The 17,067-nt window shown below is 42.6% G+C and overlaps 1 protein-coding gene across 9 annotated transcripts in view; it reads right to left on the bottom strand.

The window, feature by feature from the left end:
• The window catches only part of LOC123520449 (G patch domain-containing protein 8-like), a 100,016-nt gene that overhangs the window by 48,007 nt on the left and 34,942 nt on the right, over positions 1–17,067 (bottom strand). The window contains exon 1 of one of the 9 annotated variants that reach the window (XM_045282673.1): positions 3,405–3,664. The exons of the other annotated variants lie outside the window; for them this stretch is intronic. The gene's annotated coding sequence lies outside the window, so the exon portion shown is untranslated. Of the gene's footprint in view, positions 1–3,404; positions 3,665–17,067 lie in introns of those variants that run through there. 9 annotated transcript variants of the gene reach the window in all.

Here is a 17,067-nt window from a genome sequence, read left to right as displayed (position 1 = left end):
GTGTTGAGGTAATAATTCTTTCTAAAATATAGTTACATTATAACGTTGAGGTAATGATTCATACTAGATAATTTTGTAGAAATTTATTTTTCACACAATTCATTATTTGAACAAAAGCACTGATCACATTCTCACTTCAACAACTAATATTATTTTCTATTTCTACAAACATGATAGATATTCTATGATTTTATCTTCTATATAATCTATTTTTCTTAATTTTTAGTTTCTTTTATCAAATTTTCAAAATGTCTTATAAATATTAAAGAAAATAATATGATCTTCACAAAAACTTTCATCAGTTTTGTTTAAATAATGAACCATCTTCATGTTGTCCCTTAAGACTCGAGCCATTCATTGTCTTACACTCAATATCTCGCAGTTTCACTCCACATCCGAGACCGTTACTTCGTGATCTTGCTTCTTCGCGCGGCTTAAGTCAGAATCTCACAATTTCACACACGTCTCACCACATCCAAACACATACACAGCAAAACAAATCGTTCTGTCAGTGTCTCAGGAACAGTTTCATTTACGCTTCACTGAGATGGAAAGAAGAGAGGCACGGATTGTCTTCTCTTTAATCTATATTTTCCCTTCCTCACAATTTTCACATCTTTCCCGTCTCGTCTTGTACCTCCTTGGTAAATTTTGTTTAATTTTGTTTTAAATTTCATATTCTTTACTCTGCACTTTCTAATTAATTTTTGTTTCATTTAAGCTCTCGTCTTTACTTTTCATTCTATTCTCAATCATGCTTTTTCTTCGGGAACTGTACATTTCTTTCCTGTTCTTCGTTTTCCTTACTTTGACCTTGTTTCGTTTGCTTTATTTTCCTAAATTGTAATTTTCTATTTCATGAACAACATTCTCTTCCTTTGTTTATATATTCTTTTTCACTAGGTCTTTTCAATCCTCTTATTTCATATTCCTTTGAAGCACAGCCGTCTTACTCTTAATCTACTCCTCCTCTTTCAACCTCGCACGGTACACACGAACTGTTTTTCATCCTACTTTTTGCAAGCACAGATTGGCTTTCTCCTCCTTCCATCTCAGCATCGCCTCTGCAAACACGCCTCATTCTTTCCTCCTTCAGACATAACAAACAGTCTTCCTACATGATTATCTCCCACGCGTTTTTTAACTTTTCTTTTTCCTTTACAGCACACTTTTTTTTCAAGAACTCCAATCCTTTTTTTGTCTTTTCCTGGATTTGCTTTTGTCTTTTCCTAAATTTTTCTCAACAAGTAAAGAATTTGAAGTCTTCAACTTGAAACACAACAAGCAATCTACTTTATTATTTTCTTTCTCTTTTTTTATCTTTTTACTGATCACTGATCTTTGTAACACTCATTCTAGTTCAGCTTTTTTTTTTTATTTCCACGCTTAGCAATAAGAATTCTTTTTCCTTCACTCTTCAGTTCTTTATCTCACACCTCTTGGTTCGTGTCATCTACTTGAAAGGCATCAAACATTGGCTTTTCCTTCATAACTCTCACACAACACTCGTTCTTCTCACATTCTTCCTAGGCACAACAATCTTCCTCTTCTCTTCCCGTTTGTTGAGTCGCAGTGTATCTGTTAGTGTCGCCTGAGGACCACACGACAGAACACCCCGATGGCCAGCCCGATCACCTGCACCACGCCCATGTACACGTATCGGAGAGCCTTGCCAGAGAGTTTCACCACCACGAAGTTCATGAAGCTCTCCACCATAGGACTCTGCGCCGCCGCTTGTTTGGGGGACATCCTAGCTCCCTCATCCTTGGCCTGGCTCTCCTCCACCACCCTGCTTCTCTCGTAGGCTGTGGGGGCGGTTTCTCTTCTCGCTCTTTCCTCTTGTTCTTGCTGTAGTCGACGCTGTTTTTCTTGCTCTTCCTGTTGCTTTTTGAGAAGAGCCAGTCTTTCTTCCTCTTCTTTTTTAATACGAGCGTTTCTCTCTTCCTCTTCCTTCTTCAGCCGTGCAGCTCTCTCCTCCTCCTCTTGCTTCTTCTGCAGTGCGAGTCGCTCTTCCTCTTGTTTCTTCTGCCGTGCGATTCTCTCCTCTTCCTTTACTTTCGCGATTCTTGCTTGTTCTTTGATTTGCGCCTGTCTCTCCTCTTCTTCCTTCAGGCGTCTGGCTTTTTCCTGCTCTGCTTTCATGCGTGCCAGTCTCTCCCTCTCAACTTGTGCAGGGTCTTCTTCCTCTTCCTCCTCTTCTTCCTCTTCCTCCTCCTCTTCTTCCTCTTCCTCTTCCTCTTCCTCCTCCTCCTCTTGTACCTGAACTTTAGGAATCACCCTTTGTTGTGGCACTGCAGCCTTCTTCACTACAGGTACCTCTTCCTCTTCCTCCTCTTCTTCCTCTTCTTCTTCCTCCTCCTCCTCTTCCTCTTCCTCTTCCTCCTCCTGCTTCTTCTGTGGGGCCTTCTGCACTACCCTCTTTACTACCACCACCTCTTCCTCCTCGCTTTCCTCCTCTTCTTCTTCCTCCTCCTCCTCCTCTTCCTCTACTTCCTCAGGCACACGTCCCTTCACTTTCACTTCCTTCTCCTCCCCAGGGCGTGCTTGGGAGGCGGCGGTGGGAGTGGCGAGCTTCGAAGTGGGTGTTGGTTCCCCCGCGTTAGTTTCAGCCTCGCGTTTCGCCTCCATGTTTCAGACGAGAGGTTGAGGGATGTGTGCAGCAAGGGAGGGAGTGAGGGAGTGCGGGAGTGCCAGAGTACGGGAGAGGAAGAGTGAGAGTGAGAGGGAGCGCCTGTGAGTGTGTGGGTGCGAGTGCAAGACTAACCCAACCCTGTGAATTTGTGTGCTCCTCTCTCTCTCTCTCTCTCTCTCTCTCTCCCTCTCTCTCTCTCTCTCTCTCTCTCTCTCTCTCTCTCTCTCTCTCTCTCTCTCTCTCTCTCTCTCTCTCTCTCTCTCTCTCTCTCTCTCTCTCTCTCTTGTTTCCTAGCGCCTTGGCACCACACCCTGCCAAGTTCACTTTTGGCTTTCCGACCTCCACCTTCGCTCGTAATTTTTTGTTTACCCCCCCTCCCCCACTCTCTCTCTCTCTCTCTCTCTCTCTCTCTCTCTCTCTCTCTCTCTCTCTCTCTCTCTCGTTGCGGTTCCGGTGGTGATAGCGGGGATGATGTTAAATATAGTAATAGTAGTTGGTGTAACGGTAGTACAGTAGTAGTCTGGTAATAATGGGACTGGTGGTATTGGTAGTAGTAGTAGTAGTAGTAGTAGTAGTAGTAGTAGTAGTAGTAGTAGTAATGGTGGTTAGTAAGAAGTAATTGGTAGATGGTGGTGGTGGTGGTGGTGGTGGTGGTGGTGGTGGTGGTGGTGGTGGCGGTGGTAACAATACAAGAGTGAAGTCAAATCTGCCTCACACTGAGTTACGCAACAAGGACAACAACACGTATGACATTCACGTAATCAAGTCATACCTTTGCCATCCTTCGCGGAATGAAGTTTGCTTACTCCTCTCTTGGAACGAGTTTTGGTGGCGGAGACTGTCGTAGAGAGAGAGAGGAGAGGAGGAGGAGGAAGCAGGTGTGGATGGGAAGGGTGTGAGGGAGGAGGCCGAGAGGAGATGGGTGATGGAGACTAGCCCCATCATCTCCCTGACGAAGGCGAGGCGCGGGAGGAGGATGGACCACTAGCAAAGGCTGGGATGAGGAGAGAACTGATTGCCCCATCTCCCTCACACACACACACACCCTCCCTCACCCCTGCATCTGTCACACACACACCCTCTCCTCCCTCCCCCACCTTCTCTCTTCCTCTCTATACCTACCTCGTGATGTTTCCCTCCCTTCTCCCCCTATCCCCATTACCCCTAACCCCCACCTGTCTTTCTCCCTCTTCTCCCCCACAATACCACGTGATTTGCTTCCCGCCTTTCCTCCGCAATTTATCTCCCTCTATCCCTCCTCTGTCCTTCCTCCCTCCCTCCATCTTACCATCTATTCGCCCAGATTGGTTTAATTATTATAAACTACAGTCATTAAGTCTATATTAGCCACTACATACCACTTAAATCCCCTTCCTCTCTCTCCTCTCCTCATTCTCCTCCTCCTCCTCCTCCTCCTCCTCCTTTCCTCCTCTCCCTCCCTCCTCCCAACCGAACCACCCGTCTCTCCCCGCGTCTCTCCCAGTCCTCCTCCCCCTCCTCCTACAAGAGTAACGTCATAACCACGGGGCTTTATTTTCTATTTATTTTTTTCTTTCTCCCACGTGACAAGGTGACGTGAGCAAGGAATGAAGGAGGGAGGGAAGGAGGGAGGGAGGGGACGAGGAGGTTACACATGCGTCAAATGACCTCTAGGGAATGTGTACGTGAGATATCCACGTACACATGAACACACACACGCGCGCGCGCACACACACACACCTGACCTTTAATGACCTATGAACAACATGCAATAGGTTTTCCCATTGATCCTCAGGTGGACCAAGGGATCAGGTGCATGGACTTAGTGACAGGCAGTTTCAGCAGAGAGAGAGAGAGAGAGAGAGAGAGAGAGAGAGAGAGAGAGAGAGAGAGAGAGAGAGAGAGAGAGAGAGAGAGAGAGAGAGAGAGATGCGTAACACTTCATCGACATGTTATATTTCTCTGGGTTACATAAGCCGCAGCTTCTGACACATGAAGCCATTGGTGGGGTAGCAATGCATCTCTTGCGCGCGCGCACACACACACACACACACACACACACACACACACACACACACACACAGTGGATTGTAATAACAGGTGTGGTAAATACAGACAACATGCATAGCTACACCTAAAGCAATTATGTCAGTCTTGTCGTAAAAATATATTTATTACAAGCTTGAGTCAATCTTGTCAAAACGTATTCGTATTTAATAAACAGTTAAATACAAACAAAACGACAGCTCGAAAAGACCAGGAAAAACACGAGATAATAAAGCTTTCAAGTCGAGCATAAAATTTTGCTAATTGGACATTATAAAAGTAAAAAAAAAAATAAAAAAATATGAAAGTAGAAACTGAGATGGACAACACGAAGACAGAACAACGAGTAATGACTGTAGCAAAAGAATGTCTGTCGGAATCCCAAGGCACAGAAAGCACAGGTTGAACGTGAGGTGGTGAAGTGGTGAGCTGGTGAGATGAGACTGAACACTTTCGGGTCGGAATCTGGCACAGATTGGCACACTGCCGTGACTCAGGCAGCGGGTCGGGAGGGCCTTGTTCGGCAGTGGACGTTTAGCAACAGGTGGTGACGATGGCAATGAAGAAAGATTATTTATTTTAACGCTGAATTATAGATCGTGATTCTTGCTAAACTGGCTTTCGTAAAGAAGAAATCTGTATTTTGTCTGGCGGTGCTTTGTCTCGTCATGCACTCCTGCACTCCACCATTGATTCTGTTCACTGCCCCAGCAGCTGAGTGCCAAACTGTGGGAGTGAGTGAGTTACGGCGCTACAAAAACAGTCATATGGTGCCAACTAAAATTGCAAGAGGGCGCTGACTCGAAAGCCAAACTTCAGGTGAATAACTGGTTTATCGTGGAATCATAACTTCTTCCCTGTAGACACACCGTGATCTTAAGCCGTTGGATGCAGGCGTACATTCCCCAGCAGAGGGTGGATATACACTAACTCCATCAAGCTTCTCCTTCCACGTATTGTCTGGACCACCACCAGTGTTCCGTGTAATGGCAATGAATCCTACCTTTGAATGAGGCACAGGTAATGAATTAAGGTCAGACAATTAGAAGAACAGGACTGTATTATCAAGTATATAAATGGAATGTATGACTATAATGCGGATGAGCTCAAGCCTACAATAGATTTATGCTGTACCATTCAATGTGACAGTTGATATCTCCGTATATCTTATCTTGAGGACAGATAATGCAGAGCAGTAGCTTTATAATGTTAAGGATTTTGTCAGACAATTTCACAAGAAACAAACCAACAATCAAGCTGGTTTAGAGTGACACAACCTTACCTCGTGACGATTAAGGCTTTACCACGACCTGGTCTAACGTAAGTTTAGGGCATAATAATTTCGAAAGTCACCACTCGCAGCAGCTTAAGTTATTAAATACTAAAAAAAGTATAGTTTTAGTTTTCATCTCTCATCAGTAGAGCGAATAGGGGTCAAGAATGAAATTATCATTTCATGACGGGCTAACAAAGGCACAAGATACACAAACGTCTTCCTTGCATATCTCAGTATACAGTTCTCAAGCAAGGTCATCTGTGCACTCTATGCTCTCACATCACACCCACGCAACTCTCCACATTCCCTGAGGAACACCTGCACTCGAAAGCAGAGAGAGAATAGCACTCCTGTCTCAGCCTGAACTTTCTTACCACACTTCCCACTCACTTCTACAAGCGTGGAATTAGGAGCTATTCGTCTCACCAGCTTCCTTCCTTTTACAGCCTTCTGTCTCTCAGAGTCCACCACAGCACTGCATCTCCTGCTGCCTCCCACCACTAGTGTCACGGCTGCTGCTCTTCTCCTATCTCCCTAACCGAGTGCCTCCCCCTCCCCCAGACCCCCAATCCAGCCGTCCAGCTGCACGTAACTTTCTACTTACTGTCACGCTCTTCTGTCCACTTCACAGGAGTTAATCAGTATCATCGCTCCTCCTCTCATGCTATTCTCTCCACTTTGCTCATATAACAGTTCATCACCATCTCAACTTTTCCCTCTTTCACTGACAAGATCTGTGACGCTGCTGTGTTCAGTGTTTCCACCTTCCCTTGGCATTAACACACTTCGAGATCTGATTTAACCGTACCCAGTGGAACTCTCTTAGTGTTTTATTTAAGAGTCAATGATTAGGTGTTTATATTTAGTTTGAGAGACTTTATTAGATTTTACATAAAAAAAGACATACAACTATAGTTTTATATAATTCCCTAATGTCCATTACGTGAAAAATACGACTTAAAATTAATTAGGGAACTGGAACAACGAAAAATAATTGTCTCTAACATATGATTGAATTAAAATGAATATTTGCACGGCGCCAATTTTAACATGCATATATTTCCAGTCGATTCATTGTCATAAAGATGAACAGTGTTGTGAAGTGATCTTCCATTAACAAATGATGGTTCACCCTGATAAATAAACATGGAAATGGAAAGGTGGCGGAAGAGAGACTAGTGAAGCATTACACAGAGAAAATACACAGCGCAGAGAAATCAATTAAAACATTTCACAGGTAACATTTAGAAGAAAAAAAAACAAGGAAGTGACGACAGTGATGAACTCTAATAAAAAAACAAACCGGAGAAAACAAAAACTTATACTCATTGAACGTAAAAATGCATGACATGGAAAAAAGATAAGAAATATAAACAAAATATTATATCGAAATAAGACATCAAAGAATTACGAGGCAAAGATGTGAATAGCAGGAAGTTTAATAACGGGAGAAAGTGACCAGAAAATGTGCCAATGAAAGAAACTGTAAATTGAAAAAGCTAAATATTTCCCACCCAACACACTCTCTCTCTCCCTCCCCCTCTCTCTCTGTGTGTGTGTGTGTGTGTGTGTGTGTGTGTGTGTGTGTGTGTGTGTGTGTGTGTGTGTGTGTGTGTGTGTGTGTGTGTGTGTGTGTGTGTGTGTGTGTGTGTGCGCGTGCGTTAACAGTAAATAGATGGACTTTTCGTCCCTGCTTCTATGCAAATGACTCTCTCTCTCTCTCTCTCTCTCTCTCTCTCTCTCTCTCTCTCTCTCTCTCTCTCTCTCTCTCTCTCTCTCTCTCTCTCTCTCTCTCTCTCTCTCTTTCCCTTCTCTGTGTGTAGGCCAACAAGAAATGTCGACAACCTCTCAAGGACACACACACACACACACACACACACACACACACACACACACACACACACACACACACACACACACACACACACAGATGGAAAGACTGGGTAAATATAAATACAGAGAAAAGACTACACAATTTTAATCCAAACTTTAAATATAACCAACCAATTTAATACAGCTGTCACTTGGTGGTCTTACAGGTTCGTGTCCCATTAAGTCGGGAAGCCTTTGGGAATTAAACAAACAGTTATTACATTCCTTCACACACACACAGCAAGGGGTGCGTGGTGTGGGAAACGTCTTATAACATTCACCTTTTTTTTTTTTCTCTCAATCTCCGGGTCACGATACGAAATCTCGATACCATACAGAGGTTTTTTTTTCTTACCAATACTGTATATCAACGAGTGACCTGACGTAAGGAATCTAAATGCGACAAATCCTGTACTCAACCTCTTCAGTAGCATATGACACGTTTTCATCTTCATTCTGTTTACTATTTGATGATTTTATACAGCTTCAGAAATTTATGTGGGAGATTAAAATAGTGAAGACTCTGGCCATTCATCTTCTGACCTCCATAGACGCTTCCTAATGTAAATAAAATCGTCTAATCACACCCAAAACTCATGGTAAAATGCGTTCTAGTACTGAAAGGGTTAAGTATTTTGACTGAAGAGAACTTTTTCTCTTCATAACGATAATAAAAACGCAATATTTCTATGTGTGTGTGTGTGTGTGTGTGTGTGTGTGTGTGTGTGTGTGTGTGTGAGAGAGAGAGAGAGAGAGAGAGAGAGAGAGAGAGAGAGAGAGAGAGAGAGAGAGAGAGAGAGAGAGAGAGTCTAAACTGTAAAGGAATCATCTTCGTTGCATATCATCAAAAGTAACGAGCTACAAGAACATTCTCAAATTATGAAATCGACAGAATGGACTTGCTCAGCTCAGCCCTACAGGTCCAGTTGCTGCTCATGTGGAGGAAAATGAGGGATGGAAAGCGCGGATGGGAGATACAAGGATGATAAAAATTCTTAAAAGGTTAGAATTAAATAACAAAGGTTGAAAACTACTTAGCTAACCACAGATCAGAGTTTAGAGACAGTAAGTTCCGAAGGTTACATCTGCTTATCATTAGTTAAACACGTGATTTTATAGACGACGGGTGAATCACACACACACACACACACACACACACACACACACACACACACACACACACACACACACACACACACGAAGAATAAAAATAGTATACACACCAATGTCACATCTCGTTTTCTAAAGTGTCCTTACATTTTCTCTTACGATTCTTCAAGGGGTCTCTACAGTAAACAGACGAATGAAGAAAAACAAAGGAGGCATTCATAATTACACACACAAAAGGGAAGAAAAACATGAATACAAAAGAAAAAACGTAGACAAACAAATAAGACAAGGGAAAGTAGGTCACTGAGGGAGGAAAATAAGGAAAAAAATACAAAAGAAAAAAAAAATCAAGGCAGGAATGGAAGCGTTTGCGTAACACTGTAATGAAGGACACACACAGACAGACAGACAGACACACAGACGAGAGAGAGAGAGAGAGAGAGAGAGAGAGAGAGAGAGAGAGAGAGAGAGAGAGAGAGAGAGAGCTGAGGGTTTCTCCGATATCAGTTACCTACTATCAGTGGATTGGGCAGTGAATGCTTGACAATGGTAACTCAATATCTACGTGTGTGTTATTCACCACGGTCTCCTACTGGTCACCAAGCCAGCCTTCCCCATACGGAAAAAGCTCACGCTCATACTGACCGATCTTCGGATAGGACTGAGACTAGGTCACACACCACACACACAGAGAAAGCGAGGCCACAACCCCTCGAGTTACATCCCATACCTATTTACTGCTAGGTGAACAGGGGCTACACATTAAGAGGCTTGCCCATTTGCCTGACCGCGCCCAGGACTTGAACAAGGGCCCTCTAGGTTGTGATCCGAGCGTGTTAACCACTACACTAAGCGGTGTGTGTGTGTCTGTGTGTGTGTGTGTGTGTGTGTGTGTGTGTGTGTGTGTGTGTGTGTGTGTGTGTGTGTGTGTGTGTGTGTGTGTGTGTGTGTGTGTACAGCCATTCACCCTGTATATTACATATTTCTATATTTACAGGATGAAGTCAAGCTCGTAACGTTTCGTCTTTTATTACAACAATATCGTAATTTCCTTTGTGTTTGTGTGTCCTCGTCAATTTCTCTCTCTCTCTCTCTCTCTCTCTCTCTCTCTCTCTCTCTCTCTCTCTCTCTCTCTTGCGAATACCGGGAGCGCAGGTAGCGTGACACTCCCACCGGGGCTCAGGTAGGCAAGGGATGGGGGCCAGATAGTGCCTAGTCAGGGGAGAGAGGGAGAGGGAGAGGGAGGAGGAGAGAGGGAAAGAGGAAGAGGGAAAGAGGAGAGATGGAGAGGGAGACAGAGGGGAGAAGAGGGAGGGTAATAAAAGGGAGGGAGGGTAAGGGAAGGTGACCCTGGGCTGTGTTTCTTTCCTTCTTCTCCTCCTCTTCCTCTTCCTCCATTTTTTACGAGCACCATCATCATTATACTTGTGTTTCCGTCCACCGCAACCACCACCATTTGTTTAGCACTGCTTGTATATTATAGTTTAGACTTCCATCATTGTTGCAGCCTGTAGCACAACAACAACAACAACTACTGCTACTGCTCCAACTACTACTATTGCTGCTGCTTATGCGTGTCATGAATATGCAACAGCTTTGTTATGATACTGCTGCTCTTATCACTATTTTCTACGACGACCACGATTGCTGCTGCTGTTGTTTCTTCTTCTACTACTACTACTACTACTACTACTACATGTAACAATGATAGTAATAACAATAACAATAATAATAATAATAATAATAATAATAATAATAACAATAATAACAATAACAATAACAATAACATTAGCAATAACAATAACAACAATAATAATAAGAAGAAAAGAAGAAGAAGAAGAAGAAGAAGAAGAAGAAGAAAAGAAGAAGAATGATAATATGGTGGTAGTAGTAGTAGTAGTAGTAGTAGTAGTAGTAGTAGTAGTAGTAGTAGTAGTAGTAGTAGTAGTAGTAGTAGTAGTAGTAGTAGTGGTGATGGTGGTGGTGGTAAGGATGAGCCTGCAGGACCACTTCTAATAACTCAGTAGGATTAACCAATACATATTTCCTTTACTTTCAAACACCGCAGGCAAAGGCAACGCACGTCCACTCAGCATAAAGCAACACAACACACACAAGGTGTAACAAGGCAACAATACACACAGAAAAAAGCATAGACGTATATAAATAAAACTACCAAGAGAGAATTATCAGACAAGACGTGGAATCTTTTATCGAGTGAAGTGTTTTTCAAGTGGTCATCTCTTGTACGTATAATCGTCCATTGCATTGAAGTACTGGGGTAACGCTTGCCTGGAGCACGTTACTAAGCAGCTCATTCTATTTATTAAGTGTGGTGATCTCTTTGCTCTTCAATTCATATACTCGTTGAATTTGAATGGAGTCGGAAGAGAGGGGAGGGAGTGGCAGACAGACAGGACTGCATGGAGGAATGGAAAAGAGAGAGAGGAACGAAACAGCTAGGTGTGGATAGGGAGAGAGGCAGGGAACAGAAGGTACTGGCGACAATACACAAGAGCCGCCAGCCTTTCTTGGGATTAAAGTGAAGAAAAGGATCAGAAAAGAATAATTTGCTAGCGTTGTCAGCATTACAAAGTCGCTTACTGTGACAATGCAAAAAAAAAAAAAAAAAGATAAAAGAGGAGAGAATTAACTGGATAACGCGACTTTAATATAATTACAAAATTTACGATTACTATGAACTGACCGAAAATAATAAATGTTGATTAAAAAACGGAAATAATTTGATACTAACGAGATAAATAAATACAATTAGTATAGGTTACCGATAACTTCACATTGGAAGCCGTTACTTTTATCAAAGAACTCATCATTTCTAGGAAGAACGTTAACTTCTTCAGCACCATGACGCGCTTCCATATTCATTCTGGTGACTATTTGGTGACTTTATACACCTTCAGAAACTTATGTGGGGAGTTAAAACAGTGAAGACTCAGGCTTTTAATCTTTTCACTTCCATAGACCCTTCCTAGTATCAATAAAATGGTCTAATGGTAAACAAAATTCATGATAAAAATACGGCCTAATAGTAAAAGGGTTAAACAGGATAGATAGACAGATAGACAGACAGACAGACAGACAGATATATCGAGTGTCCATCAAACTGCTTCACCATTTTTAGTTAAATGTGCGTATCTATCTTTCTTGCAATTATGTTCTCTTCTTTCTTACCTGTGTTCTGGTTCCTAACGGTGAAAGAGAGAGAGAGAGAGAGAGAGAGAGAGAGAGAGAGAGAGAGAGAGAGAGAGAGAGAGAGAGAAAACACAGGTAGGCAATGTTAATTAACGTTCCTCCCACAGTTACTGGCCGTGTGGTGTGGTCTTTTCACACACACACACACACACACACACACACACACACACACACACACACACACACACACACACACACACACACACACACACACACACTCTCTCTCTCTCTCTCTCTCTCTCTCTCTCTCTCTCTCTCTCTCTCTCTCTCTCTCTCTCTCTCCACCACTACGTGTTTCCAGTGAACACAAATTTTCATCCACGTAGAAGAACGAAAAAAAAAAAAAATCAAAACCTGAACCGTGACAGTCAGAAAAAATTTACATAAAGAAAAGCTGTGCGGAACGAAAGGATCAAATTAATGAGAGTGGACGAATGAAAAAGGAAGATGGAAGCACGCCACACAATCGTACCGGGAAATATATCTCTGGTGCTGTTATCGTTTTCCTCATTTCATACTCGCCTCTATCTTATCTGCATCAGCGGAGAAAAAAAAAGGAAAAAAAAGGAAATATGATAAAAAGTAAAAAAAAATAAAACTCACGAAAAAAAATTAGAGAACAAAATATAACCGTTTCACCGTCACTAGTATTAAAAAAAATGATGAAAACTGAAGAAAATAAGAAAAATATCAGTCACAGATAATCGCCAGTATATAAAAAGAAACGTGACAAAAGGCGTGACACTGGAGGGAGAACAAAAACATAGAGAGGCAGTAGAGTAGAAAGCGTTAATCGTCAGTAAATAAAGAAGAGACGTGAGTGGGGGAGAGAAAAAAGAGGAGAGGAGAGAACGAAAAGGTTGGCATAGAACAGAAACACCAAACACCAAACAGCAGCGAGGTAACGAAGCCATTATTCTCATCAGTGTGTGTGTGTGTGTGGGTGGGTTTGGGTGTGTGTGTGTTGCTGTTGGTTTGTCATTCAGTGTATTGGATGGACGGAAAAACAAAAAAGGCAAAATAAAAAAATAAATAAATAAAAATAAAAGTTACGTACAGTTGGTAAGGGAACAATTTTTTTCTTTTTAATGATTCAGGTTTATTTCCTTTTTATCTTTCATCTTTTAATTCAGGAGAAAATGAACCGATGCTGATGAACTGATGGGAAAAAAAAAGCTCACAAAGGGGGCTCCAGAAATAGTTCACTCTATCATTATGGATTGCTCTCTCTCTCTCTCTCTCTCTCTCTCTCTCTCTCTCTCTCTCTCTCTCTCTCTCTCTCTCTCTCTCTTTATAAAGGAAAACGATAAAATGCATTCTCAATTCATCTCTGTGTAAATGTTTTTGTTGCGCTCTCGCTCTCTCTCTCTCTCTCTCTCTCTCTCTCTCTCTCTCTCTCTCTCCATTAGCAGTCATCACACATGCACAATAGAGGAGGTAATTAAGAGGCAGGTGGAAATAGGTAGATAAAGATAAATGAGAAAGGTGAAGGACACACACACACACACACACACACACACACACACACACACACACACACACACACAGCACAAAACAAATAAAACAAAAGACTGCATCAAAAACGAACGCAGCCAGCAACAACAACAACAACAAAAAGGAGCAATCAAGCAAACAAAGCACAACGAGATCAGTAAAACAACAACGGAGAGAAAAAAAAAAAAATAGAGCAAAGAAAAAAAGTTAAAAGCAAACACGAGGCAGCTGCAAATCACTCACCCCCTTCCACCCCTTCCCCCTTCCCTTTCCCCTCACTTCCCCTAAATTAACCCTTCCCCTCCCCTCACCCCCTCCCCTTTAAAACTTTTTCCTCTCTTTTCCCTTTCTCTCATTTCCCCTCCTCCGCCATCCCACACACACCCACCCCTCTCTCTCTCTCTCTCTGTGTCTCTATGCCTCTCTTTCTTTCTGTCTTTCTTCCCACTCTTTCCTTTTCCCTCCCTCTCCCCATGTTTCTCTCTGTCTCTCTTCCAACTCTCTCTCTCTCTCCTTTTCCCCTCTTCCACCATCCCACACACACCACCTCCTGTCTCTCTCTATCTCTCTTTTTCTCTGTCTCTCTTTCCACTCTCTCCTTTTCCCTCCCTTCCCCTCCCCGTCCCTCCCTCCCCGGCAGCTGAGTCACGCAGATCACAGCCACAGGTTCGCCCCTCAGCAATATGTACAATCAGTTGATTACACCACGGAAGGAAGCCCCGGGGTTACCTTTCACTCACCTGCCACACACACACACACACACACACACGAGAGACTCTATAGCATGCCAGCGGTTAGGTGACGAGGGTTAATGGGTAAGGCGAGAGGAAGGACACGGAGGGAGGAGAGGTACAAGTCGAAATGTAAGGTAAGAGGAGAGAAAGGGAAAGAAGGAGAGTAGTAAGAAACAGACGGAGAGGAGGCGTAGGAGAGGAGAGGACACGGGGTTGGAAAGGAAGGTATAATAGGAAAGATAAAGGTGACATGTAGGAGAAGAGAATATAGAGGTGGAAGAAGATAAGAAAAATAGATGTGCGTTGGATATGTGAAATAAAAGAAGAAATAGGAAACGTAGTAGGAAAAGATAGAGGTAATAATATGAAATGAGATGTGAGATAGAGGAGAGGTGAAGAAAGGAATGAAAGCTGGAAGAAAAGTAAAATAGATGTTAGAAGAAATAAGTGAAGGAAATGTAGGAATAGGAAGCTTACTAAGAAAACAGAGGTAATCAAATGAGAGACGAAGGAATGGAGATGTGAGACAGAGATGAGGTGGAGAAAGTAATGAAAAGTGAATGAGACACTTAGAATAGATATCAGGAGGAGGAAAAGGAAGATGGAGAGGTGAAATGAGACACGCAGGCAAGATAGAAGGTGAAAAGGGTTGAAAAGCTGGAAAAAGGAGTGATATGAGAGAAAGAGTTGAGGTAAATGGGAAAGAATGAAGGAGTGAAAGGAGACAGGCAGAACAGATTTATATAAAGTGAAGGCGAGCAATGGAAAGTGTAAAGACAGACCGACAGGTGTGAGGTGAAGGAGGAAGGAAGGAATTAAGAAGTGAAAAGGAAGACAGAAGGAAAGATAAAAGTGGTAATACGAAGGAGAAAACAATAAAGAGATGGAAGATTGAATGGAAAGGCAGAAAGGTTGAAATAATTGGAGAAACAGAGGTGAGGTGAAGGAGAAGGGAACGGATCAAGGAAGGTAAAGAAGGAAAGATGAAAGTGGTAATGTTCAGGAGAAAACAATAAAGAGATGGAAGATTGAATGGAAAGGCAGGAAGTTTGAAGTAATAGGAGAGATAGAAGTGAGGTGAAGGAGAAAGGAAGTGATAGAGAAGTGAAAAGGAAGGCATAGAAGGAAAGATAAAAGTAGTAAATAGATGAAGTAATAGGAAAGAGATATGAGGTGAAGAAGGAGGGATAGAGAAGTGGAGAGAGACACGTAGGGTAGGAGTGAGGTGAAGGAGGAAGGGCAGGGGGCGTGACGGAGGGCAGCTAGCGTGAGAGAGACAAGACCAGTCACGGATCTCGTCTTAGCAAAGGAACGGTTCGCTTCTTCTCCTCATCTCGCTCACGTAACGGCCGCAACTCAACCCTTTATTTACTACTTCTTATGCACGCAGCGACATTAAGGAAGATACAAAGGGCACACACAGCGCAGCCTAAGAGAAACGTTTCAAGCCACTCAAAAGACCAAAGACTAAGCGGGTCTGCCTGGAGCTTCTGCAAAAGGATTTCCGGTCTGCTACACAATTTCTCTTGTTGTTTTGCTACGGCCACCTTAATTAGGGTGAGAATGCCCGGACCAAGACATAAAATAAACCCTTGAGTGCACTTTTTAAGGCGGAAATACTTAAATTGCACCAGAAAATACGTTGAAATATACATCCTAAAGAAAATAAGGCTGAAAATTTACGTTTCTCTGAGGAAAACACACATTTCCGGGGATAAAACAGAGGTGATGATGCATATTAGAATACACACAACTTGTAATGCAACTTGAAATACTGCCCGATTACCTTTCATTTATTTTATTTTATCTATTTTCAGATCAATCTCAAAATATTCAGAGAGAGCGAGGCCACAGCTGCCTGCACATTTACCCCCTTCAGCACCATGACACGTTTCCATATTAATTCCGGCTACTATTTGGTGATTTTATATAGCTTCAGAAATTTATGTGGGAGATAAAAGTAGCGAAGGTTGTGGCCATTAATCTTCTGACCTCCACAGACTCTTCCAAATGTCAATAAAAATGTCTAATCGTACCCAAAACTCGTAGTAAAAATGCGTCCCAGTACTGAAAGGGTTAAAACATGTTAACGCACGGAGAGAGAGAGAGAGAGAGAGAGAGAGAGAGAGAGAGAGAGAGAGAGAGAGAGAGAGAGAGAGAGAGAGAGAGAGAGAGAGAGAGAGAGAGAAAAAACAATGATTGGACAACCAGCAAGGGGAGTGACTGGATCCTTTATTATTGTTCCCTGTTGTATATGCGGGGCGGATGTGACGCCACCAGCCTGACTCACCAAAACAGACCCCTTGCCAGATGTCACCCGCGAGAGAGAGAGAGAGAGAGAGAGAGAGAGAAAAAAGAGACGAAAGTAGGAAATATATAAAGTAAAAAAAAAAAAAAAAAAAAACCCAAAAAAAACCTGTTAAATTTATACATCAATATACAAAACCAGTCCATTCCTGTTTCTTGCGACTGCAAACGAGCGAGTGGAAGAAAAGAAAACGGACTGCAGGTGAATGAGCAACGTTACTGCGAGAAACTGGAATATACTGTAAGGGACACGCTGGGAATTTACTGGAATACACTACGAGACTCTGGAATACACAACAAGAAAGGACGATCTTTTTTTTTCCTGCCATTTTTTATGAAGAGCGTGTTCGTGACAGAGAGAGAGAGAGAGAGAGAGAGAGAGAGAGAGAGAGAGAGAGAGAGAG

Source organism: Portunus trituberculatus, chromosome 47 (genome assembly GCF_017591435.1).
Source record: "Portunus trituberculatus isolate SZX2019 chromosome 47, ASM1759143v1, whole genome shotgun sequence".
NCBI classification, from domain to species: Eukaryota; Metazoa; Arthropoda; class Malacostraca; order Decapoda; family Portunidae; genus Portunus; species Portunus trituberculatus.
Note: the sequence above shows the minus strand (reverse complement) of the source record. Positions and strands in the feature narration are given on the sequence as shown.